Source organism: Numida meleagris, chromosome 6 (assembly GCF_002078875.1).
Source record: "Numida meleagris isolate 19003 breed g44 Domestic line chromosome 6, NumMel1.0, whole genome shotgun sequence".
NCBI lineage: Eukaryota > Metazoa > Chordata > Aves > Galliformes > Numididae > Numida > Numida meleagris.
In genome coordinates this window covers 22962609-22989882 of record NC_034414.1, presented here as the reverse complement: position 1 = coordinate 22989882, position 27274 = coordinate 22962609, and the positions used below count along the sequence as shown (strand labels likewise).

Here is a 27274-nt window from a genome sequence, read left to right as displayed (position 1 = left end):
ATTGAGTGGTGCAGTTCGGTTCAGAATCTTGGGAATGAAATGTCTTGAAGTTCCTTGGTAAGCTGTGTACAAATGAGCTTCTTCCTGTTATTGATGATACTATCTGATCTTCCTTTCAAGGATAATCTGGTTCCGTTTACATAGATGGCAGCTAGATTTCAGTCAAGAAGGCAGACTTTACAAGTTGAGAGGCTGTAATATATTAATGCCATATGTGACAACAATGTATTCTGGTGAGTGAAATCCTGTAGCTTTGTTGTTATTAAATAAAACTAGTTTAAAATTGACTTGCTTTCCTGGGAGCAGTAAAATTAAACATAATTTAAATAAAATTTATGATTTTATAAAAGATATAACACTTCTTAAAACTTGAAATATGAACTTAAAATATCAAGGGTTTGGTGTTCAGTAGTTAGAGCTCAGCTCTTAGAAGCTCTCATGATGGTGGAATCTCCCTTCTATCTTGCCTTTTCTCAGGAGGGAAGGGGAATGGGAGCTACTGTGCACAGTGTCTGTGCAGCAAAGGAGAAACAGTACTCTGTGATGGCCAAGGTTGTTTATCACTGAGGCAACGTGTTCAAACAAGTGTGGATTAGTGTTGAACTTGTTTAAAACTGAATAGCTGAATCTACTTGGAAAAAAAAAATCAGTGCTCTCGTTTTGCATCAACTTGGCTCAGATTGTGGTACTTTGTTTAGGCTTTACTGAAGGAAAGTTGTAGTTCTGTGCACCTTTCAAAGTGTTACCCCAGAAGATTTCCCTGAAGTAACAGGATTTTCTACTGAAAAATGTTTCTGTCACTCAAGCCTAGCATCTTTCAGGGCCCTGTTTTTTTTTTTTAAAAATAAAATAAAAAAAAAAATGTATATATACCAGTTGCATAAATCACTGTCCTAAGAGCTACACAGTCTGAACATTTTTAGTCCTAAGCTCTAAACATATAAATAGAATACGTAGAATATATAAATAAGGGGTAGAGACTACAAGTACCACTTTCAATGAAATGAATCTAGCAGTTGTCTGGCATATCTTTGTCAGATAAATTACATTTCTTTGAAGTTTCAAGGTGTGTTGGCTAACTTCTACATTGGATACCAAAACCTTTAGGGCTCAAACCAAAACCTGAGCTCTCTAAGAATTGCCTATGAGCAGCAGAGATGGTAATCACAGAAGATGAGCAAGTCTGAGTGGCTCTGATATGAGAATCTAGGGTGACAAACGATTTAAAAAGGTCTGTGCCTGAAGCTGTAGGTTGGAACGTCTCATCCAAGGGCTAGTTCCTAGCATTGTCATAGACTAGACATGTCCATATAGCCAAATTAAGGCTGAAGGGCATCATAGGGAAACAAGCTGCATTGCTTTTCTGGTGCTGGAATGAGTGGGCCTTATGGAGATCTGTGAATGGTAATGCTGCCTAGAAGGTTGAAACTATTTTATTTTGATGTGGCTGAGCAAACAGATCATAGAAGGCATCTGCTTTGGAAGTGCATTTGGCACAATGAATAATATTTACACAACTCTTCAGTGAATATTGCAGTGACATTTACTGGAGTGAGTTTGTTTGTTTTTTAAAACCTGTATCCTTACCTAACCTTGTTTGAGAGTGGAAGATCACCTGCTTTAAAGAGAGAGCTTATATTTTCCTCCTGAGCACTGGTTTTCATTTTATCACAGCAGTGCTACAGAGATGTATGGCATTTTGCAGACACTTCCGGATCTTTACTCAGAGGGTTTTATAATTCAATCCCTGATCCTACTTCAAATTTTTCAAGAACCATTCTTTGGATCTTGCATAGCCATGGCAAAGTGGGTAAATGCCTGAAGGTTTTAGGGTTTAAGTACAACATGAAAGTACAACAAATCAGTACAACACGAAAAAGAAGAGAAGAAGGGTAGAAACTGGAAATAGTGGAATTAAAAGGTAGGTGAGGGGGAATGGTGGAAAGCAAATTCAAAGATGAAAATAGAGGAATGAGAATCCAAAGTTTAGATTTCTGGATTGTAACTCTGTATAATAAACATGAATTATGAATTCACATAAATTTTAGTTTTGCTTTTTATAATAATATTTTGATAATGACCATGACATTTTTGAGTTACACAAATATTTAGTAATCTTAAGTGCTTTTTTTCTCTTTAATGCAGCAAATATTTTATTATAACCTCTCCATGAAAGGATGTAGAGATGAAATTAACTTACCAATAATAAAAACGGAAATCATGGAAAAGAGTGTTGTAATGGAAGAAAGTGGAAAAAAATACTCATAGGTGTGGATGGAAGTTTCCTACCAGGTGTGTGAGAGGGCAGGAAAAACCTCTGTTGAATTTCCAGACCTTGACTGTGTTCCTCAAGAGCTTCTGGGAAAGCTTCACTGTGGCCACGTATTTGGCTGGGACAGTTATGTTCAGGTCTCCCTGATTTCTGAGGAACCAAACTTCCTACCGCCTCAGGCTGTCATGTAGCCAGTGTACTAGCAGCTTCCAGCACCTGTCATTCAGACAACTGAAAGGAGAGTTCATAGTGTCATTAAGAAATTTGTATATATAGTCTTTGATGACTTATGCAAATGTTAGTGAGAATTTGTTATACTGTTCCACATGGAGATGGAAAGTGTCTTATCTGTTCTGAGATTATTGTAATGACAGCTTGCTTGGTTTACCTTTGTATAATGAATATTTAAACAGTATTTAAATAGTCTATTTAGCTGTCAAACGTGCCACAGCTCTGAATTTTGTAAACCTTCTTACTTTAGTTTGCAGTAATGCATACTTGAGTGCTGGCACAGCACCTATGCGGTGTTCTTGACATACGCAAGTATTTGGACTTGGAGGTACTGTGGCCCCGCAGAGTATCAGTGTTGTTTTGTGACATTGATAGTGATGTACAGTAAAACCTGTTGGATGTAGCATTTAGTTGTCTTTTCAGGTTTAAAACTCCAGTTAATAAAATAGGAGACTTAGAATTCAAGAAAAATAGGAACATCTTAAAGGGAATTAGGATGATTAATTTCTATTCTTCCAAAATGTATATTACACAGAAATAGCATTTGTGTTGTGGGCAAATAACAGTTGCCTACAGAACACTTTTCCCTGCTTTCTTATTGGTTTTAGAGTTATTGTTTTATTCCTTCTTTTGCATCTTCTGGCCTACTCTGTTCTGTATATGCTGGACCGCATGCAGTTGCCTCCGTGTGCCTTTTTAGAGCAAAGCTGTTCTCCATGATGCTCTAGTGTCACTGCTGTAGAGAATAATTAATAGGAGAGCCTATCCTCTTCAATGTGTATTTCCTCGACCTTTTGGTGTAAGCAATCTTGTTTATATTAGGGTGCATTGAGACGCAATGAAGTAAAAAGATCTTCATCTTCCCTTGAGCTTACATTCTGCAGGAGTGCATATATGATCAAATTCAGGTGTGATGTTTTCCTAGCTAATTTTCTTCCAGGCCTGGCTGTCTGACTCCTAGCTGAAACTATGCTGAAGTTTCAGCATTTTCCACTTCCTGAAGAAAGATAATGGTACAAGTTATTTGTACTGGGCTATTTTTTCTTCATAGCAGTCAGTATGGTGCTTTGTTTTGGATTTGTGACCAAAGCGGTATTGATCGCACACTAGTACTTCAGTTATTGCTGACCAGGACTTTAACAGTGTCAAGACTTTCTCACTCAGCCCCTTCACCCCAGTGAGTATCTAGGGATGCACAAGAATCTGGGAGAGGACATAGCTGTGAGCAGCTGTGGCTACCAGGGCACACCACAACATCTTGTCTAGATTTAGGAATGCTGATCAAAGGAGTTGAGGCAATATATAAGCGTATTAAAATGAAGAAAAGGAAAAGGATTTGCAAGTAAGCTTAGGAGTCCTTTATGTATTTCTCAGGCAAGATGTTGCTACTGGGTGCTGTACAAATGGGTGCTGTCTTGAGTATGGCTGCAGGACAGGAGGATATAATAGACTAGGTGTCTCCAGGTCTCATTCCCTCTGACAGATGGCTTCTAGGACAAAAGCATCTCTGATAGCCTAGAACTTACTGATATGTAAGAATTGGACCTAGATTCGTGGTGAATGTACTTATGCACTTAAACCCTGTTCTTGCCAGCTTTCTATCTTGATATTACTGAAGGCAGTGAATAGAGGTAATTTTTCCAAGAAGGGGAAATAAATACATTGGGACCAATCATGCTCAGTTGAACAAGTGCATTTCCATCAAATTAATGGAGTTAGATTTCCTTCACAATTGTATTCATATGGCTTTGCTCAGAAGTCAGGGACTGCATCTTCAGCTGATGCAAGCAGAAGTGGCTTCTACTGAAGTGAAGAGAAAGATTTGTTAACCTTTACTATTGTAGTGTATCTCATTTTTAATACTATTCTCTTCCAAAGATACGTGCATTCTACTTAATGTGTCAATGAGTTTAGAGCTGGACAACCAATTCTGTTGCAGTTCCTGTGCAGCAAAATAGAAGATGGAGAAAAATATGTTGCAGCTGGATATAAAAATAGTTTGCTAAATTTCTGCTCTTCTTTGAAAATTCATTCTCCTCCAAGGCTGTTTTCCAACCTAAAGAGGCTTGAGGCTAAAGAAATATATATTTAATTTTTAAAGAGATCTGGAGGGGATGGGGCTAGGATCAGCACAAGGCTTCTCAGCAGGCTGAGCAGCACTCAGGTTTGCTGTCCCATTGGTACCTGGGGAGTGAGCTGCTGAGACTGAGTAGATGAGAGGCTGGGGGTCTGGCTCAGTAGAGTTTGAGGTGGGTACGAAGCCTTGGTTGGGGCAGAACATGGATGAGGACAGGAGGTCTGTGCAGAGCTAGGAGATTACAGCAGCTTGTTAGGGTTTAGCAAAGTTATTCATAAATCAAAATGTTTAATTATAACAGCTAGTCTTGGATAATGATGAAGGGGAGTCACACAAGTTTGGGGAAGGTATGTGAAGTTTTATGGGGCCTCTCTCCTCCTACACACTTTTTTTATCCCCCGCTTTCTGCTCTCTCCAACAAGGAGTGATTATGTAAAGCAACAGAGCAGTGAGGAATTTCCACAGGAGGGTCCCAGAGAATTGAACTTTCTTCTGTTTGTGCTCAGGATGGGGCTGCAAATGGAGATAGAAGCAGCTATGGCTGTTGTGGGACTGCTTTAAAACATCCCATGGCAAACAGTGCAGGCAAGAGGCCACTGGGATGGTCAGAGAAGAATCTCATAGCCATAGAGGCAAAACGGGGTGATTTGCCACCCTAGGCTGCTTTGTACCTTTCTTGTTTCTGAATGAGACTTTAAAGTTTGGCTGTGTTCTGAAGATAAAATAGAAAGGCTTTTAAGTTTCCGTGTCTGTTTTTTCTCAAAGAAATGCGCTCAGTTCAGAAGTAAAAGAGGGCTTCTTTTCCTGCTGTTTTTTTGAATGTTCAAGCTGAACTTTTTCGTTGGCTTTCACCTGTTAACAAAGGCATACTGCCCTAGATTTAGACCCTTTAAAGCTAAATCTACCTTGGCTGAACAGGTGATTTGTGGTTATTTCGTTTGTTTGTTTTTTTCTGTGGTTTCCCCCCCTCCACCCCCCTCCTGGCTTCACCTAACATCTGTTTGCTAAAACCTTAAAGCAGGCATAGGGATTAGCAGTTCTGGTGTTTTAGCTAGCTGAGATAAATCCATTGGTTGCTGAGTGTTGAGTTTTTCTTCTGAGTAAAGCAAACAAAAAAATCCAAACCAAATTAAAAAAAACAACAACACCATAATGCCATTAATACATTAGATATTTAAAAAGAACTGAATAAACTTTTTGCCTAGTAAAAGTGACAACAGTGGTACACCACTGTCACTCCACTGTGTGAAAGCAAGTAGCTGTGTTGATTCAGGCTTACTTCCCTTAGCTGTATCTGCTCTGAAAAAGCCAGTGGTAGCCTCTTTCTGCACTAAAATCAATAAGCCTAATAGTCACCACATAAAGAAAGTGCATCTGAAGCTAAGTTTGTGTCCTCATAGAATCTATTCATCTTGGAAGTGTTAGTGGATTTTCTTGCTGTTTTGCAAGGTTGGTAAAAGGTTATAGGTTTTTTTAATTTCCTGGTGGTGAAACTGAGGCATAAACAGTACAAGATACCATGTAAATTACCATGAAATTTCTGTTTTTACTTAACTTCTTATTCTAGAAGGCCTGAAATGAGCACTGCATATATATGCTGCCTGCATGTGCTTCGTGTGCTTGTCTCTATGCACTCCCAGTAAAATCTATACTGAGAGCAGACAGAAGAAAAAAATTTCAGCAAAGCTACTTTTTGGAAATCCTGTATGACCTATAACTTATTTACTAACTCATTCACTGTTTCATTTTTATTCTTGCTCCCATGTAAGGCAGGAATTTTATGCAGCCAAATGACACAACTGGAAGCTCTGACATGAGTCACCAGGATGAAATGTTGGACTGAGCCTGTGTGCCTGCTCTGTACAGGAATCAATCACCTAAAATACCCATGAGGTGAATGACTCACTGTAGTATATTAAATACCTTTATCGTGCTCTGTATGGTGAATCAGGTGAGTGTCAGTTGCTAAATGGGCCTGGGACCAACTGTACTTCCCTGGGACTAAGGACCTGGTTAGAGTTAGGCCAGACGCTGGGTCTTGGCTGCAACTGTCTTCATGCTCATAAACCAGTTTCACTGTACTCCTATCCCTTCAATTCCATTCACTCCCATATCAGATTTTTCATTGTCAGCACTGAGCTTTTCTCCTAGGCTTTCCTGAAGAGAACATGAATTCATTAGCTTTTATTAGAATGAATCTGCGCTAATGGACCTGTTGTGACCGATGTATTCATGTTTGCTTCAAGCAGTCTCAGGTCTATTTAAATTATTCTTTTGGCAATTACTGTCTCTGTCTTTGTACTTTGTTCTTTCCTCATTTTGCTGACTTAAGATTTTGAAGAGAGTTTTGCAGTTTCATCAGAGATTGTTCAGCTTTTATGCTATGAAGGAAAACAAGAAAACTTCATACTTTGTATGCCAGCAAAATTGTCCAATAGTTCACAGCAAGGAGTATCCATCACTTCTAATTACAAAAGCCAGGCCTCTATCACTTTGATAGGGGACAATAAGAAAGGACAGAGAGCAGGGAGATCTCAGAAGTCTATCCTCAAAATCAAAGTCTAAGTGACATGAAAGAATGTGTCTTATATTTCATAGATAGTTTAATCCTTAAAAACAACACCAGCAAACAACAAAAAACCCTGTGCAGACATCTTGCCATCTCCCGAAGTTTTATACCCTGATTTTGTGAGGAAATTTTGATTAAGAGTTTTTTCTGATGAGACTGGGTAGATGTTTGAGATTATTGGACAAACTGTCAAAAACTGCGCAAAATATGGTCTGGATTCCATAAATAACTTTACCTGATCTTCTGTTGGCTGTCTTTGTGTGGTGTGAACTATATTTAAAAAAAAAAACAATTATTATACTGTGCTTCTAAGAGCTAATGGTGTAGTCAGAGCATTGTTTAGGCTTTGATGCTCCTTGGGGCATTTTCATGGGCAAGAAGAGAGAAACTGTTCTTTGTTGTATGAAGGTTGTGATCAATATGGACAAACATCTACAGGTACAGCCTTTATGTGGTTTGTGTGGAGGATGCTGATGATATTTTCAGAGCCATGCAGATATGGAACATAGACAATTGTGATAATAGAGGGAAATGTCTTTTTTGAGCTCTGTGTGTGTTTGATGACAGTACGATCTGACCTTCTATTAGTATTTATTGTAGAAACAAAATTAAAAAAAAAATCAGGTCAAGAAAGTTTTAATGTTGTAACTTAAAAATGTAGTTGGGAGTAGGGTGATGGCAAAATACTTGGACTCATGTAAGTTTCTACTGCTGTCATCGGTAGTTGGCAACCAGTGAGATGCTGCAGTGGGTCAAAAAATTGTTATATTATAGGGAGTAGCCTGAGATCTGCATCAGAGATGAGTAACCTTATGGCTTGTTACTAAGACCAGAATTATTTTATCTTCCTTTAAGTGCTTGGCATTTTTGTCTCTTGGCTATGGACTACTGAGCTAGATAAACCAAAAGCTTGATCAAGTATAGCAGATAATAACCAGCCAATAATGTTAGTGCTTGATCAGTATTGGTCTCATCTTTGCATTACTTTATGTAATAGTATTCATTTCATGTTCTTTAAAGCCTCTGCACAGAGGCTTTTTTCATGTTATTTTCTAATAGTTTGCTCTTTATTTTTTATTCAGCCTTAAATGTGCTTAACAGTAGTGCTACATGGTCTTTTTTTCAGTTGGTTTTCACTCTGATTAATAATTTTATGTCTTTATCTAGTGTAATGCATGTAGTAGATGCCAGCAGCTACTGCGATTGCATAGAGAGTATTTCCACTCCTTTCTGTGTTACATCCCATTTAAAGACTAGCCTTTTCTCTGTGTTACGCCATTTCAGATTTTAGTGCTGTTTTGTGCTGTTCCTTTATTTTTTTTTCTAAAGACTTATGGTAGTCTTGCTCACTCCTGCATAAAGGCTGTTATTTGCCAGTTGTTTCAAGAGCTATTTTTTTCTCTAGTGTGAAACGCACAAGTTATTTGCTCTTTCTTTGATTCTTCTGCATCTGTTAACAGTCATTGTATCTCTAGCGGGCTAGCAGCTGACCCAGACTTGGTAAAGGAGCAGGTTAGATGGTTTTGCCCATTTAACTTTCAGCTTTTTGGAAATCAGGAAACATCACAGTGAGTGATATTTTCCCTGGTGTGGGTTTGTTTGGAAATGTTTCTAGATTTTCCATGTTTTTTGTTGTTGAGGTTGTCAATAATCGCATATCATGTTCGTTCTCTTCAATAGTTACAAGCAGTCACTCAAGTACCTGATACAGTTCCTATTGAAACACCTATGGCAGACAGTATAAAACCAGTGCTGTTCGTAAGCTCAGGTGCCTGCTAAAGGAGGTTGCAAAGAACCACTGTTTGTAATATACTACTTGCCAAAATCCAGTTCCTTATTAGCAGCCCCAACTGAAAGAATGTGGAGTTCTGTTAATCTTGCCTAAATAACATCTCGTTCCCCAGTCAAGTGCAATCAAGTTAATCTGATCTAATGGTATTACTGGAATGGCCATTTTGATACGCTTCACAAGTAGTAGCTTAAATCTACATTTGGTTGGTCGTGGTTTTTTTTTTTTTTTTTTGAGTATTCTGTTCTATTGGTGGTGGCTTTGTATGTTGCCACCTACAGCTTTTGACCTCTACAGGGAAACAGTTATATACACTTAAAAAGAGCAGTGTTGTGCATCTCATTCTCTTCGCATTATCTACATTATGAGCGCAGCATGCAGGCTGTCATTCATTGCTGGTGAAAATGCACAGCTAATGGTGGTGACTACGTTGGAAAAATAGCATCTTGTAGTCAAGCATTTGCTCTATCAGTGTTATTTTGCTCTTTGTACCTGTTGTAGTTTCCATGGAAATAGATAGGAGGCGTTATTTTTGGAGTGACTTGCCTAAAAATGACTGCAGCGTCTTGGTTTCCTTGTGCTCTTTTCATGACATGCTAAATGTCTGTCCTAAGAACAGGGTTCTTTGTGTTCAGTTGGACAAGTCTGGGTTGTTGAGTTGTTCTTGTTTGCTTTGTTTTTAATGCAGAATGAGTTCCATAACATTTAGTAGGTATAGGTCTTGTGTCACAGATTTGTGCTATCTATAAACACTTCAAAATGTACAAATTATAGATTCCTGGTATTCATTCATTTTTCCTGGGTACTGTCCCATTGAGAATAGTTTAATCCTTTTTATTGTTTCCTTCATCTGGAGCTACAGAATCAAATATTACAGTTGTCTCATCTGCACTTCTCTGTTATGCTGCTTTCCCACATTATGAGTACTTGAATGTACAATGAACTTGATTTTAACCAGAGAACCAAAAATTACTACTTTTCTTTGTGTTTTCTGACTTGTTTCATTCAACATAGAAGAAGTCGTCTTTTGTATGACAGAAAGCTTTATTGCTACTGTACTGTAGTCATGATGAAGTGTATGAGTTTTTTCTTGATTTAAAATTTCCAGTTTTTGAGAAAAATATTCATCTGCTCCCTCCTGATATTGAAGGACAGCCAGTGTCACAGAACAGTAAAGGCTGAGTCCCGGTAAGGCAAAGTGCTTTCGACAGACGTCAGCAGGCTTCCCCCCTCTGCAGAATTTAGAAGGAAAAAGTCGTTTCCAGTGCTGTAACTATGAACCCAAGAGGAGCATTTGTTGAATTAGAAGTTAGGGCCAGTTATATATGGATTCATTTTCTCAGTAAACTAGATGCTTTTATATGAGACCAGGTATATTTAGCACTTGGTTAAGAGGCTCCCATATAGTAGTTTGAATACTTCCCCTCCCCTCCCCGCCCCGCCCCGTCCTGTCCCTGTTGTCATTAATATCTATAAATCTTAACTGAAATTACAGAGCTGATGAACTATGCTAGTCTGTACTCTGTGGGGATGAGAAGTAACTGGTCCTGGCCCAGCAAATGAATTTACAGTATTTAGCCAATTCCAAGTGCGTAGGATCAGTGCTTTCAGCTTTGAAACAAGGTGATCGCACCTCAGCATTAGTTAACCACAAGTAAGGGAGTGGGAAGGGTGGTGGGATCCAATGCTCACAAGTATTTACATTCTGTGTATGTCCATATTTGTGCCCATCATAACATGCTGTTCATTTAAATACTCATTTATCCTGGCTGCATATTAATGCTCAGAGTTAACTCTTGGAGATAGGAGGATCTATGAATTTAATCACTGAATGCACTATGTCAAAGTAGATACCAGGGAGCTGCAGAAAATACTTGCTCTCTATTGAAACACTGTAATTTTCTGGTGTAGAGTTAATTAATGTAATTTAATTTTTAGCTGACAAATTTGGTGACTGAGGTGCCGTGGCTGAGATGAGGAGTAAAACATGGGGCCAAGACTTTGTGCAGGAATTCAACTTCTATTTAAGCTCTGAAGGAAAACTGCTGGATGAACATCCTGGAATTCTGACCTAGTTAGTTCCAACTGTGCCTGTGTGCCTCCGTCTCTCTTGTCTCAAACTCACCCTTACAATGTGAATGCAGCTGGAGCGTAGAATAGTACCCTTCTAATCATCTCTTTCCTGATTCTGAAACTCTAACTTTTCACTGCGTAAATCAGATATGTCTGCAGGAGTGCATGTGTCTTTGGAATGCGGCTGTCCTGTGAAGAATATCCCACCTTGACTCTTGTGGTTTTGGCTAAGATTTTCATCTGTCCCCTAGAGCTCAGTTTAACTTTTACAGCAAACACCACGTCTGTTGTGCATCCTGCTCTGAGGTGTTCACAGTTGATAATACATCCAGAAGTCTCGGCAAATCTGAAAAATAGGAAGGTTTGTTTCTTGTTTTTCCCAGTTGAGCTCTTATTTGGGCACTTTTCAGGCTCTTCTGACATCAAGTGCCCTCTCCTGCCCCTGGATTTATCACTCACAGGGTATATTTAATCTCCTACCTCCCTGATGTGGTTTGAGGGCTTTTGCAAGCTGCTGCCATCTTCCTGGGGAGAAAGGGCTCTAGGGAAAGACATGCTAGACTGATGAGGAGAGAAAAAGGAAGCTTTAAGATATGTTGTATACTCTGTCAAAGAAGAAAAACAACAAGGAGACAGAATCAGCAGGAAAGGTCTCCATGGACATGACAGTTGAACTTTTGAATGAGCTGTGAAGTGCTTTTTCACTCTTCTGTGCATTGGTGTTTAAGAAGGCAGCTTCTCTTGAAGATGAGTATTCTCTCTGCTTTCCTGTGTCTATTAGTGTTCACCCAGAACACTGGAAGATATGAGGAGGATAAGCAGTACTCTTAGCTTCCCTAAATAAGGGCACTGAGGCTTAATCGGCTCAGGTCTACTACTTGACAGTAGAGAATGCTATTTATAAGCAAACATACAAAAAAAACCCTCTCAATCATCTACTTAGGATCAGACAGACTTGAACCAAATTCCAGAATTCAAATGATAAGTCTGGTCTCAAGGACTCTTAGAAAAAAATCCTTGCATTTAGGTTGTCTTGGTGTATGGAGAAGTCTGTAAGTTCAGTAAACTTACTTATTTCATTTTTTTTTTCCTCTGCCTTCTGATTAACAATAGAGTTCCCATCTAGATTGCAAGTATACTACTGCAACCATGCAGCATGCCTTCTCTGTCATTTTAGTCAAGATCTTTTTCTTAGTAGTTTGTCTTGCAATATGTTATATGCTTTATCTGGACAGGCTTTCCTTTCCTACTAGGAAAAAGACTTTTACCTAATACAGACCTGGATTCTGCTATATTAGAGTTTGTCTGATGCTTTCAGGAGGTGAACTTCCACATTCGATTCTGCAGAAGTGAAAACAGCTATTATAGAAGTGTACAGATTATTCTGTTTAGCAACAAGGGAAAGGAGAAGGTTTGGGAGGGGATAGGGTTGTTTGTTTATTTCTTTGTTTTCCATCAGCATTAACTGTAATCTTTCTCCCCACCCACTTCTTTCTGTCATTCAGCTCTGTTTCCATAATAATGGAAAAGTATAGTTCCTTGTACAGTGAAGCGACCAGTTCCTTCCAGTAGCAATATAAGTCTCATTGAGACTATGGACTGCAGTTGTGTAAGGATGCTAATGTTTTTAACCGGTGTGTGTTTTTTTTGTTTTGTCTCAGTGCTTTGTTTACCAGCACAACAGCATTCACTTTTGGTATTGCTTTACCCACTCCTAAACAAAACAAAATTAGTTCTTTGATTTGATCACAGAGAGTGTTTTACAAAGCATACCACTGAAATGTGGGGATTTGGAATATGATCTGTGCTTAGAATTTCAGTGAGGCTCGATTTTTCATTTAACTGTCCAAATGTAATTTGGTGTGATGTATTATTTCATAGTTTTTGCATCCTAAGTTACTCATGGTGAGATTTGAAACTTTAAATCTTATGGCAAATGTGACAGTATATAGATTTAGCCAGTGGTATGGCAAATATTTCAAGTTTTCCTAGAACAAGAACTTTGAACCTGAGAGTGGCAGTTGAATTACCCAGATTCAATGAGAAGAAAGAGACTCCTTTCTTGTAAGTGATTTTGTAAAGAGAACTCTTTCCTTTGCCATTGCTATCCTTGATAGATCTGTTATAAAAGTTAAATCATTTATCAAAACTGCCACAGCTCCTATGACCCATAGAAGAAGGACCATCAGACCTTAATTGCAATAGCTGTGTAATTTCAGAACTTCTCTTCCCTTGTTCACCTAGTCTCTGACCTCTGTGTCAGCTTCTAATTTCCTTTTGTAATTGACTCTCTCTCTCATAGTGCAGCAGATGCACCTTCCTAATGTGGTGAAAGATCCAAATAGTGTTGTCAAATGCATAGCAAATTTGCTTGTATCTGTTTAGCAATCAAGTGCCTGAGGGGGAAAAAATATATTAAATCTTATTTGTCTTAGCAAGTTTCAAGTGGAAAAAATGAAATGAGTTTCCGTAAATCTTGAGGCCGTTGTTTTGTTTTGTAATTATAAACCTCAGTAAGGACTTTAGCCTAAATGCGAAGATAATTAGAGTTTTAAGACAGCTGTTTGGCTCAAGAATTGCTCGTTTCAGCCATGAGAAAAAGCTAATAAATTAAGACAGGGCCTGAAGACAGGTGATGGAGTAGACTAACTGTATTGTGTTAGAAAATTGAGATGTATTGTGTAATCTTATCCAAAATTTGTATCCAGTATGTGTCTCTGGGAGTTTTACTCTCTAGGCACTTAAATATCTTCTACATGAGCCCTATTTCAGTTTTGCTGTAGAACCATGGGCAAATCTGTACATTTTTTAAAAATTGATTTCTGTATTCTAAACTAAGTAGAAAAACAGTTAGCTTTTTCTTTAGGTTTCATTTAATTTACTTGTTAAATGTATGCATGCAAAGACTGGAAGTCACTTAATAATACTTGTTTGTTCTTTGTACTTTTCCTATCTGACTGATAAAATCATAGAATGTTGTAACTGCAGTTAAACCATGTGTCTTCCAGACTAAAGATTATTTAACAGTGGTATCTTTTTCAAACAGGTGTAACTTATTTTCTAAAGATTTCTATGTCAGATGAAAATTTACTAAGTTTCATCAACTAGGCAGCATTAAGGACTGGGGCAGTTCTTGAAAAATTGTAACAATTTATTATCCTAGCAAATGATTAAAAACCATTGGCCTAAGGCTATGGTGCTGGAGAAGATCAGCAGTCCTGCAAAACATCGCACTGGTTAGATATGAAAGGACTGAAAAATCTGAGCACGAGGATGAATTTTGAGGCAAAAACTGCTCAGATTTTTTTTTTTTGAAGATGCTTTTATTTCAGCGCTGCTTTTCCTGCATGCTGCTGTGCTTATTTTGACTGATAGGAAAAAAAAAATATTGATTTTTGGGTATGCTCATGAATGTACTTTACCTTGGTGGTAAACAGCATTACTGAGTCAGTAACTGCAAACATGTATACAGAAAAATGGATTTTAGTTCTGGGCTACTCCAGTTGTAAGTGATGTCTAAATAAATCAAGGTATTAGTTCATAAGATAATGCTGTTGGCAACTGGAACAACTGGGTTCCTAAAAGTGACTTAATTTTTGTATATATGTAGCAGCTACAAAATTAGGAAATAAGGACAGGTTATTTCTTGTTGAACTTCACCCAACCAGGCCCACTTCTAGTTTAGAGACAGGAGAGAAAGCATGCTATCAGGTAAAAAAAAAAAAAAAAAAAAAAAAAAAAAAAAAAAGTAACTTTGTTTCCTATTTATGGCTGGGTTTAGGTAAACAATTCTAATACACTTTTATTTGCTTTAGACATTGTACTGTTTTGTAGTCCACAAAGCTGCTCTGCTGGCCTTGTCTCCTGTCACTTGTTATTAAAACATTTGGGACTCTGGAAAGAAGAGGGCCAAGACTAGATTGTTCCTTGGGTGTTTGAATCATGACATTGATGTGATTCTATAGCCTATTCATACCTCAAGAATAAAATTAATACCGTAACTTTTGTTATTATGTACTAATGTCAATAGCAGCTAAGTAGCCTGCACAGCAAAAATGAATAAATCCCACCAACCTCAGATCATATGCTTAATGCTCTGTCTGCCCAGCACCACCCCAAAACGTTTTCTGTGGCTTGTTCTTCCATCCACAGAAAGCCTACATGGTGCTGTGTGTTTAGTGAAAAGTGGGAACCTGCAAATAATACGTAGTCTCATAGCACCTACCAGATACAAGACTCTTTGTCTTGATTCTCCTTATCTTTGTTTTCCAGTATAACCCTATGGCTTTAGCTAGAGACTACCAAAATATGCATGGGCCTCCACTTTCTATTTTATATTATTATTATATTATTCAGGCAGGAGTAGTGGTATACATCCATTTAGGAAACAAGTCTACTTCCCTTCCTTTCTCTATCTTGATTTCTTTTCAGGAGGTTAGAGGTCAGCTACCATCCTTGTTGAAAACGGCTATGACTTGAAGAACAGCAGCGGCTGGAGGTCAAGCAGTCATCTTTCCAGATACAGTTTCCTTCTCCCTGGTGTTGAAGCTACTTGTCATCAGCTAGATCACTTCAAAACACTCCCTGAGCTATGAAGGTAAGTTATAAGTATGTGTACACAGAATTTCCTAAAATGTCAGTAGCCCGGGAACATTTCACACTCCTTTCCTGACAAGACAGAGTTACTATCTCAGAGAGTGTTTTAGGGAAAGACTGCATTGGAACTGTACTGAAAGAATAGGAATACAATCCATATAACTTAACGATACAATGAGCAGCAAACCAAAACCTTAGGTGTTGCTAATATGACTACCAAGGAATACAGAACATCATGATTTAATATTAATTTAGAAAGTGAATATCCTCTGAGCTGTCCTACCTAGGATACTGGCCTGCATCATCTTTCTTTGGAACAAAGCATTCTAACGACTAAATAACAGCGTGCTAGTTGGACTGCATTAATACTTTGCTTGAAATTAGCAACAGTATCCACCCTTTCTTGATATTTTGTGTGTGGGTGATATACTTCTATATCTAAAACTGCTCATCCTTTGATACTATCTTAAATACATGTAAGCATTTAGGACTACAGTGCATAGCTATGCCACTTAGCATATGTGCAGAGTGGTCTGAGTCCTTACAGTGTTAGCTGATAACCTCTCCTGAAATAAGTGTTTCAGTGCTAGAGGTGTCTACTTCTCTTCATGGATTCAAGGGATGCTTCAGGGCTTAGCATGGACCGGACACTCAGTTTAAGAAACTGAAATTGCACAGGGTGACTTTGGAGATAGGAGCATTAATTAAGGCTGGTTTTGCTTAAGATCAAAATGTGTTGGTACTTATGGCATTAAGTGCCACTGTTGAAATAATTATTGGCTAGCAAAATGAAGACTTCACAAAAATCCAACGGAAAAGAGCTGAATCTAAAACCATTAACTAGATATGGAGGATGTAGCTTTGTATACTCGTAGTGAATTTTTGATCCTTGCTTCCAACCCTTTGGTGTACCTAGAACACTTTAGAGCTTTTTTTTTTTAAAAAAAAAAAAAAAAAAAAGCATTCTAGATCAGCCTGCCAGTAGTAAGTCAGAGCAGAATTCTTACAGTGCCAGTGGCTCTTTAGAATCATAAAATGATTTTTAACTCCTGTTTCTTCTTGGTCTTCCTCATTGGCTTTTCTCCCAGCTATAACTACTAAAAGACAATACTGAGAGCACTTTGGGAATTCAAAAGGAAAAGACTAATTAATAATCATTCCTTTTTTCAAAAACAATGACAGAGCTTTATATACCTGTCTTTTATGTGAGGTGTCTCGGAATTGTCCGCTTGAAGTCTGGAGTGATGACCGAGACATCATGGAGAATCACTCAAAGCAGTCAACATGCAAAGGTTGTCCTCTGTGATCTGTATATTCCACTCATATGAGGTAACACAGTCTGTAAGAAGCACTACACAACTGTGTTGGTTTTTTTGTCCACTTTGCTAAACATCAGAGCTCTCCTGGTCTTGCATAGTGACCTGCTAGTTCTCAAACAAATATCTCTCAAAGTTCAGGTGTACTGTTTTGCAAGGAGAAATACAGGTTTAACAAAGTAGAGTATAGCAGGAAAGAGAAATACTTTGCATTATGCTTCAGAGTGAGTACAAAAGATGCATTTCCCATTTTGTAAATCTTTTGTCTACATCTACTTGAATAGTGTGGTTCTGAGAGAAATGGATAAGACCAAGTCTTGATGCCTAACGTGTTTCCATTCCGGTGATAGGGGGAAATAAAAAAAGCATAGGAAAGGTAGCAAGAAAATAATAGAACCATAAATAATAAATGCATTCTGCCAGTGTCATGAGAAAGCATCAGAAGCTACTTCAGTGAGCTAGAAATGTGCATGCACATGCAAAGCTGTGAGTCAACTGAGATATAGCTGAAGAAATAGACCTGGTAAGAGCTCAGACAGAAGGGGAGAAGTAATATTCATAGAATCATAGAATGGCTTGGGTTGAAAAGGACCTCAAAGATCATCGAGTCTCAACCCCCCTGCCAAGTGCAGGGTCGCCAACCACTAGACCAGGCCGCCCAGAGCCACGTCCAGTCTGGCCTTGAATGCCTCCAGGGACGGGGCATCCACAACCTCCCTGGGCAACCTGTTCCAGTGCGTCACCACCCTCTGTGTGAAAAACTTCCTCCTAATATCTAACCTAAATCTCCCCTTTCTCAGCTTAAAACCATTCCCCCTTGTCCTATCACTATCCACCCTCACAAACAATCATTCCCCCTCCTGTTTATATGCTCCCTTCAAGTATTGGAAGACCACAATGAGGTCTCCCCGGAGCCTTCTCTTCTCCAAACTAAACAAGCCCAGTTCCCTCAACCTTTCCTCATAGGAGAGGTGCTCCAGCCCTCTGATCATCTTGGTCGCCCTCCTCTGCACTCGTTCCAACAGCTCCACGTCCTTCTTGTGCTGGGGGCCCCAGGCCTGGACACAGTACTCCAGATGGGGCCTCACGAGAGCCGAGTAGAGGGGGACCACCACCTCCCTCTCCCTGCTGACCACTCCTCTTTTAATGCAGCCCAGAACATAGTTGGCCCTCCGGGCTGCCAGCGCACACTGCTGGCTCATGTCCAGCCTCTCGTCCACCAGGACCCCAAGTCGCTCTCCGCAGGGCTGCTTTCAAGTACCTCTTCCCCCAGGTTGTATAAATACCTGGGATTGCCCCGACCCAAGTGCAGCACCCTGCACTTGGCCTTGTTAAACCTCATTAGGTTCTCATGGGCTCACTTGTCCAGCCTGTCTAGGTCCCTCTATATTCTATCAATAATGCAGAAATAGGATGCATGTTTTGTCTGATTTAATTGTGCCTCTTTGGTATGAGTGAAAGGTAAAAACGGTAATTAGACATGGCTTGACACATGCTGGGTAAGCTTAGCAATGGGAAGTAGCAGGAGAAATTATTTTCTCCAGAGAACACAAGATGTGCGTTGGTCTAGGTATACAGCATTGCCTTTGCACTTTCTTTACTTGTAATGCAGCTGCTCCCAGCTATCAAAGAAACTCCGCATGGTAATCTCTAGGCATATCACTATTGTGGCTTTATATTTAATAAGGCAAGCATGAACTGACAACTAGGGAGTAGATTAAAGTTTCTTAAGCAGACAAGAAGAAAACATTTCATATTTAGCTTAAAAAAGTGTTTTTGTTACTGCAGCTAGTGTCCAGTCCAGAATTAGTATACTGGTAGAAACTAAACTACATTTTCTCTGCCTGTAAGAAAAACCATTTGCTCCATTATATTATCTGAAGATAAGCAGTGATCCAGATTACTGCAGAAAAGAAATAAGCATGATAGACTGTAGCTTCATTTAAAGGCTAAACTTTGAATCTATTCCTTTTTGTAACAATGGAAATCCACTGATGTCTAAGGATGGAAAATATATTGATCCAATATCTTAAGATCATTACAGTGATTTTGTTTGTTACCATTCTATACTGCAGATTTTAGAAAAGATTATGGAAAAAAGGCAAAGTCTTGATTTAGTTAGATAGATGTCAGTTTTCATTGTTTTGTTTAAGTATTTCATTTCCCTCTGTCAGGGTTTCTTGAGGTTGTTTTATTCCTGAAAATCATTATAATAATTGACAGGGATTTACCACTATGATAGACTGTGACAATTAGATCTACGTAATCTAGAGAGCCCCTGCAGAAAACTGAAAGTTTTGGAACACAAAACTGCAAGAGAGGCCCTGTTTCAAGGGAGAACATGTGGAGAACTTTCAGTTCAGATATTGCAACTTATTTTGTTCTTCTGGGTGCTGACTTTGTATAGAAGATTTCTTTAAACTCTCAACCTTTTGTTCTTCTTCCCTTCATTATTTCCTTAAGAATTTTTAAGAACTCTATAGGGATTATAGTATCCGAACCCTTTTTAGATTAATAGCTTTTGTTTAAACAAACTTTCCTCTTTTCATTAAAATCACTTTGCTCTTGTTAATTAAAACCAACCTTTGGATTGTAATAGTGACTACAACCTGATTGCCTTCTCTGCATATTGAACTGGGACATCTACAGTAGTTCAAAGTATTATAAAGAATGTTATAATTTAACTACAGTGTAAATTCGGGGAGAACATTTTTAAGCCCAATTTGCTAAACATTTTGCAGTAACTTCTGTGAAATAGACAGTAACTAAGATGGTAGGAACTCATTTTCTCAACTCTTGAGATATTGTGCTCCAAAGAAATTGTCTTGCTTTAGAATTTCACATTTCATTCAAGTAGCCCTGAAGGAAAGTTTATGCTGTTAATACGTGTGTTTGCCATACAAACACATTAATTTTGCCTGCAAGAAATTAAGTTTTGAAGTAATATTATTCTATGCAAATTCAAGCTGCACAATCCTTATGAAACAAGAATACTCCTGGTCAGAAAAAAAACAACTCTTGTTTTATGTAACACACAGCACTTAAAACAGTTCCTTGTCTGTACTAGGAATTCTGCTTTCTGGAACACAGAAGCAAGATGACTCATGACTGTAACTCACGCTTTAACGCAAAACTTTGTTGCTAACTTTTATTAAGTGAGCGTGTGTACCAGTATGGCTTACAATGGATGGCGGAAAAAAGAACAACTAGGAAAGCTTACTGTCAAGCTTTTACACTGAACCAAATTACAGAAATGCCTCCAGCTTTAGCTGTATTTTGGGACTCATTCTACATATAGTCAGACTCATCTTTGACCTCAACTAGGGTTAAGGATCCCAAGCAGCAGAATAAGAATGTTAAAAGCAGAAGCTTGATTTTTATACACTTAAATTAATAGCATGGAGAAAGACACTTACTTACTTGTCTTAGAGGTGTGGCTGGACATCAGCATATTTCTGGTTAGGACAGACCATTAGCAGATAGTGCAAGTCTAGTCAGCATAGCCACTGCAGATGAGTTAAAGATTCCATCTGTTCTGTACAGATTTCTTTAGGAAGGTTTACCAGCTGGAAAAGAAAAAGGGACATTAAAGGAGATTTTCTTATCCCTCCCCTCTTTCTCCCTCCTAGATCCAGGTAATTGTATATCCACTTCCACTCTGATAGGCAGGATGTCCTACGGCTATATATGTGGAAGAGTTTGGATAGATAGTACTTCTCATTCCATGTGCATTTTCTCTTCCCCATGCCCTTCTGGAGTGTCTGGAGCAATTGTCCATTCTGGCACTTAAAACTGTGAAGTTCAAGTACTGTGTCTCACTGACAAACTGCATGGCCTTGAGCAAATGCCCTGGGGTACTCTCCACAAAGGCATCCTATTGTGCTTTTAATAAGAGCGATAAGAGGTGAGATAGGCACAAAGCACTTCATGCCATCAAAGCTAGGTAAAAACATGACCAAGTTAGCTGGGCAGCGGACTGAAAGTGTCTTTAAGCCACTATATTTTAAGGTGACTGAAAGATTTCTGTGTTCTTCTCTATTTTCTTTGCAAGGAGTTTGTAACGGAAAGATTAGCAGAAGGAAAACAAGTCATGGATATAAAGGGCAGGAGGCAAAAGTAGGAGCAATCTAAGCTGAAGAGGCTGATTATTTCCCTTCCAAGCCTTGTTTAAGCTTTTAAAATAAAAACGAAGAAACCCCCCTCCTCCAAAACTCCAAACTAAAAACTACCTTACCACCCCAAACCCACTCACCTCATTACTTGTGTAGCACCTAGCAACTGGATTGCTCTGGTCTAGGAGCGGGTTACTAGATGCTACTGTAAAGCAAATTGGGTCAACCTTTGTGCTGTACTCATATTTACAGTAGACACCAAATGTTGTTTTCATTCAGTTTCCAGGTGTCACAGCACCTAGAAGAGTAAAAAGCATTATTTACTATTCTACAAGATCTACATGCAGATTTTCCCCTGCCATCCTGCCCCAGTTTGTTAGAGTTGAATTGTATTTCCCCTTCCCAGAAATTAGTGACTGATGTAGGAATCATGGATTCTGAATGATGGGAACTGGCTCTGTTGCTGCCTTTGTTGCCCTGGGGCTGAAGCAGGCTTCTTACAGAAATTCTTCAAACATCAGTCTAGTACCACATGACTCATTTTAAAAGCCTAAATGGTGATTTTTTTTCCCACTCAAATTACTTTCTACTTCATTTTTATTAGCTACATTTTCAAAGATAGCTTTGAATAAGACTCAAATTCATCATTTTTTAGTTTAAAAATGAACTTTTTAGAGTACAGATACAGCTGAAGTGGTAGTTTGCAAAATAGTCAGATTCTTCCTTGAGACTTTACTAGAAAGTGCAAATATAGACTCATTTATCACAATCTTAAATTCTAGTTGTTTCTTTCAATGCTGATTTTTGCAAAGACTTTAATTCTCCATGTGGAGGCACTAAGCACCAGCTCATTTTGTTCCTGGCAAAACTGGGGAAAAGCTTATTTCAAATTTCTAATTAAAATTCTTTCTTGCCTCATAAGGAGCCCTGATGGGATTCCTCAGGGTAGCTGGATGGGTTTTTGATTGAATTACAACTGGCCTGATTGTGTGAACGTTTTATTTAAATGTTCTGAGCTGAAAACAGCAATTAATGATGACCTGAATAATAAAAAGCACTACTTTACCTTCAATCCTCTCTTCTCCCACAGTTGATTCAAATTAGATGCTTATTCACTATAAAAAAAAAAACAAAAAGCAAACCAACCTAGAAACAAACAACAACAAAAAAGCAGGATTCAGTGCAGGGGAAGAGGAGAAGACTAGAGCCACCACCCTTGAAGTCAGAAGTGCTGTGGCTGGAGGCAATGATGGTATATGTGACACTGTGGCAAAGGTGCCATCATGAAACATAACTGTGCTCCTGATCTGTCATTTTTTCACTATTCTATGCTAACTTTGGTTTTGATCCAATCTCACCTAGGGTAATTTCAGTCTACCTTCTCTTGTATTTATCAATATCATCACTGAGTTTTTTACTGCAGAACCACGCTGCCTGCTAGGACATATTTAGTTAAAAATTCCAAAGTAAGTAAATTGGCCAAACCAAGCTTTGGGGTGAATTGCCTGCACTTAAGAATGGAAATTTTGGCTGGGGCAATTAGATATGATCCAGATATGTATGATTGCCTGGTTGGATTATAGATGTCTCCTAAAGCTTACAATCGTCTGTTGACAACTTTGACAGGTTCTGTGCACACCTTGCCTTCAGAGAGAATTATTTGAATGTAAGGCCAATTTTAGATCGCCTCAAATATGTTCTTAGTAGCTGATCATTGATAGGGACCTTTACAAACGGAAGAAAATGATACTACTAATGATAACCTTTACCATAAGTTACTAGTGATCCAGTCTTAATCACAAATTTAAATTGTCAATTTAATCATCATAATTATAACAGCACAGTGACTGAATTTGGATAAGTTATTAGAGAATAATGTGTTCCTATTATAGAATTTTCAATGATTTTATCAATATCCACAGATCAGAATAAAATCTCTCCTTGTTCTCATACATCAGAAACAGCTCAAATTAAGCCAGCAGAGCTATCTTAGCATGCACACGCACATAGATGAAAAAAGAGAGCTTGTGAGGACAGGAAACGAACCTGCAAATTATTTAGGCTTCTGCAACACGTGGAATGGAGTCAGCACGCGGTATCACACAAGGATCAGTGCTACATTTCTCTGATACAAATATATGGGCCTATTCTGGCATTGCAAGCTGTTCTTGCCCTGTCTGGCCCTTGTCATCCAGAGATAATCTTTCACTTGGATTTACTTAGATGCTACTACCTCACAGGCAGATTCTTCAACATGAAGGAAGGAAACAGCTCACTTTTGAGAGTCTTCATTGATTTTTAAGTTAGAAATGCACCAACATTATTTAAACATGCCATTCTTCTTTTGGGGCTTTCTTCTCAGTTTCAAAATTCTGCAGATTATACCAACAATTTATTAAATACAATTTGAAATGTATTCTGTATATCTTATTAAATTTGTAAATTTCTTCATCATTTTTTTTCTGCAGAATAAGCTTCACACTTAAGGTGTGTTTATAAGAGCACTTGCATAGCTTTTTGAGCTCCTATCCTCGCAGTAGGAACAGTTTCCTTAAACATATTCTGCCTCAGTTTCTCATTCTAGCTTTGGTTCCAAACAAATTCAAACCTGTAAGTAAAACACAGCTGTTGCGTAGAGAGGCTGAGAAAGCTGGTACCAGTTATGCTGAAAGACAAGACTCAGGGAGATCTTATTATTACGTATAAATATCTAATGCAAAGATGATGCAGCCAAGCTTTTCTCGGTGGTACCCAGTGGGAGGATGAGAGATGAGACAGGTAGTTCAGAGATGCTGCGGAGTCTCCGTTCTTGGGGATATTCAAAATCCAATGACACAGTCCTGGGCAGCCTTCCCTAACTGACTCTGCTTCAGGAGGGGTGGTTGAACTTGATGATCAGAAGTTCACTCCATCCTCCGTCAGTTTGTGATTCTGCGATATCTGTTGCGTAGAAAACATGAAATGTCATTATAAGGCCATGCACAGCATATTTATTTAATCTCTTGAATCCTGCTATGCACCATCCCTCCTACCATGAAGTTATATTAAGTAGAAGGAGGGGAACAGGCAAAGTACAGAGGGCAGATAAAGCATTGCCTCCCATTCCTGGAAGTCGCTCTGCTGTCATTACCAAACCGAGTTTTTCTAGCTTGTATATGGACTCATATGCAAAGAGGCAAAAATTCACCATTACCTAGATGACAAAAAGCCTTGAACCTGCACTTGCACACATTATAAAAGGCTTTTTAAAGTGTCAAACATTTACCCTTGCTGCAGAACTGTTTTACTGAGTCTGGATTTCACCTCCTCCATCATGTTTCTGTTCCCCATAATTTTAGATATGACCTTAAAAAACATCCTGATCAACTGCATGAGACTGAGTCTTATCTCCAGAGAGAGCGGGCTTAAAGATTTGCTTGTTTTGGTTTTCGTATGAAAAACATTTTCATCAACTTCTATATTTAAGCTATTTCAAAGATGTTTCATTCTGGAAACTCAGTAGAAACATAAAGCATCCTGGGTGACATTTTTGAGAGTAAAACATTTTTATTTGAGTTCAAAACAACAGGTCAAAATTCAACTAATATTAAAAGTTACATAAAATTTATAAAGAAGTCAAATTATGTTGACGTATTTTGATTTTAATTAAAACAAAGATAAATTTGAGTTGTCCAGGACCTCTGTTTTCCTTCATGAATTTAATTTTACAGCACTACTAAGCCATTTTTTTTGTGTGTGTTCACATACGTAAGAAAATTTATCTTTTAGAAGTAATAAAACTTCCAACTAAACAAAAAGCCTGTCGTTCATTCACATTCCTTTTATAACTAAAGCTGCTGCATTTCTGAGATTAGATAGCTAAGTCAAAAACCTCCAATCACGAGTATAAATTAATATAAAACATCATTTCAACAGTTATCAGAGATACCCTACAAATGAGTATGTAAAGTATCTATTGCTTAAACCCTTACTTCTTTAATCTTTCCAGGTATTAAAGCATTTTTTGTTTTCTGATCAAATTTAGACTTCTCAAAATTATGAAATATGCAAGCCCTGGACTACTCTAGAAAGTCTTCCCCATTTCATGACTTTTCTATCTAGTCAGAGACTCTTTTTCTACCAAAAAGAAAAAACAGTTTGTCTGGTACAGGCAAGCTGCAGAGTATATATACAAAAGAAGCAAAATGGAGAGCCTGCTCAGTCTTACATGCATTAGACACACAGTCAATTAGATTTTAGATTTGTAGCTTTTTTATTGTAGGAATGGATGAGTCAGAGCCAGCTGGACAGCAGTATTTCCAGAGCTCAGTTGGAAGTTCTAGTGCCAATACTTAATCTGTCTTTTCACTGCATGCATAGAGCATGTCTAATTAAAACACAGCAAAATGAATGTAAAAAAATCACACAATGAGTATAACAACTTATGAAAATAAGCTTATGCTAAGTTTTTGTTCATTTGCTATAAATAAGGGAATAGAAGAGTAGCTCATTCAAGGAGGGAAAAAAGCCTTCACACATTCTTCATTTCTCTGCTTCCCTAATATATAAAGCTAGTCCAGTTAGAAGGAACATTTATATCAAATACTGAGCTCTCAAGGCTTATGTAATGTAACGTTTACATTTTCAAAGTTTCTAATTGACTATTAGCTAGATTCAAACAGAGATGCAGACATTCAAGTACTGCTTTACACCCAAACCCACAGATTAGACGCTCAAGCTCCCTTGCTGCTCTGGAGATAACTAAACTTAGCGTTTAGGCATTAGGCACACAGAGCACAGCACAGGCAAACCCTGATGGTGATTGCATTGCGTGGGGTCTAGCACCAGGACATCTGCTGAACTAAGCACTTATTCCAGCTTGAGGAATGACACAAAAAGATAATTATGGCTAGAATATTGCAAATATCTTTGACTTTCCAGAAAACATGTGCTGGCTCTGATGTTCTCCTTCTCCTTGGTACGTCCATCACTGTGGTACTTATCAGTGCAATTTTGTAAACAGTTTTTTTTTGTTAAATTTTAAAAGACACAGACGATACCATATCATGATGCCCACATTATCTTGACTCCTAGATAGTTTTGAATTCTTTATTAGTAGCTGTCATGTACCTTATGTGCTTGAAATCCATTGCTGTATGGGACAATGAACGTTCAGATGAGACTACTCTAAACCCAGAGTCCATTCAAAAAAATAAAACAATCAACTTCTCCACCCCAATTCTAATCTAAAAGACACAAACTTACTGAAAATACATTGATAATCTAGGACAGTGTGACCTGCCCTTCTGATTTTGAACAAATTGCCTTCTTAGTATGCAATTCTGTTTTCACTTCAAAAAAATGATTGAAGTATTCCCAAATACTTTTTCAGCTATAACACAATTCTTAGTCTAGTAGCTTAGAGACTGTGGGTTAAGAAAACACATTTATTACAGAAGACCTTAGAATGCAGTAATTAAGTCGCACAACTGAACCATAACTAGATGAAATCCCAAATCAGATTGCATGCACACAGCTGTATTCTTGCTCCCAGACTCACAAGACACATTTCTGCCATAACTGTGAATATGCTCTGTGCCACAGCAGCTCTCAGCAAGAGCACTTCTACAGAAGTTATCTGGGAAACCAATCCCGTGGAGTACACCGATCCTGGATGTATTTGTTTTCTACTTAAAAGAGGTCTTGGTAAATTTGCCCACAGATCACATCATCCATGAAACACTGATGTGACTGGGAAAGGAACATGGACCTCTGATTAGCACAGCAGGCTCAGGAGTCCTGAATAGAGGAGACCTCAACTGCCTGCTCTTTTAGTACCAGTAATTATAGTAACTGCCTCAGAGCCAACTGGAAACAAGATTCCCCTTCTTATGGAGCATGTTAATGCACAGTAACTGACTGGAAGTGGCAGTGCCACTTCCAACAGCTCTTGGCAAGTTTTAACGCCAATTCTGTGTGAGGACACTCAGGAGAGAGCTAAGCTGAATTCCCGAGGCTTTACATTTAAGACATACTAGAACCCCACTGTACATAACCATTTAGAAATAAGTTTACTTTAGTTCAGTTAATTCAGTCTAGCTGTAATATTGTGTTTGCCAGTATGTTGTATTCGTATATGTATATGCAAAAATACAGCATGTATGTATGTATACATACATATGTGCACATTGCAACCTTGGGATTGTTACTGGATTTCAAGTGAAGAACAAGTAATAGGAACTTGAGGTCTTCCCCCCGCC

At 38.3% G+C, this 27274-nt stretch overlaps 1 long non-coding RNA gene across 2 annotated transcripts in view; it reads left to right on the top strand.

The window, feature by feature from the left end:
* LOC110402010 overlaps positions 1-27274 on the top strand; it is a 101527-nt gene that overhangs the window by 45138 nt on the left and 29115 nt on the right. For both annotated transcript variants that reach the window (XR_002440798.1, XR_002440799.1), the window contains one exon: positions 15443-15608. This is a non-coding gene — a long non-coding RNA (uncharacterized LOC110402010). The remainder of the gene's footprint in view (positions 1-15442; positions 15609-27274) is intronic.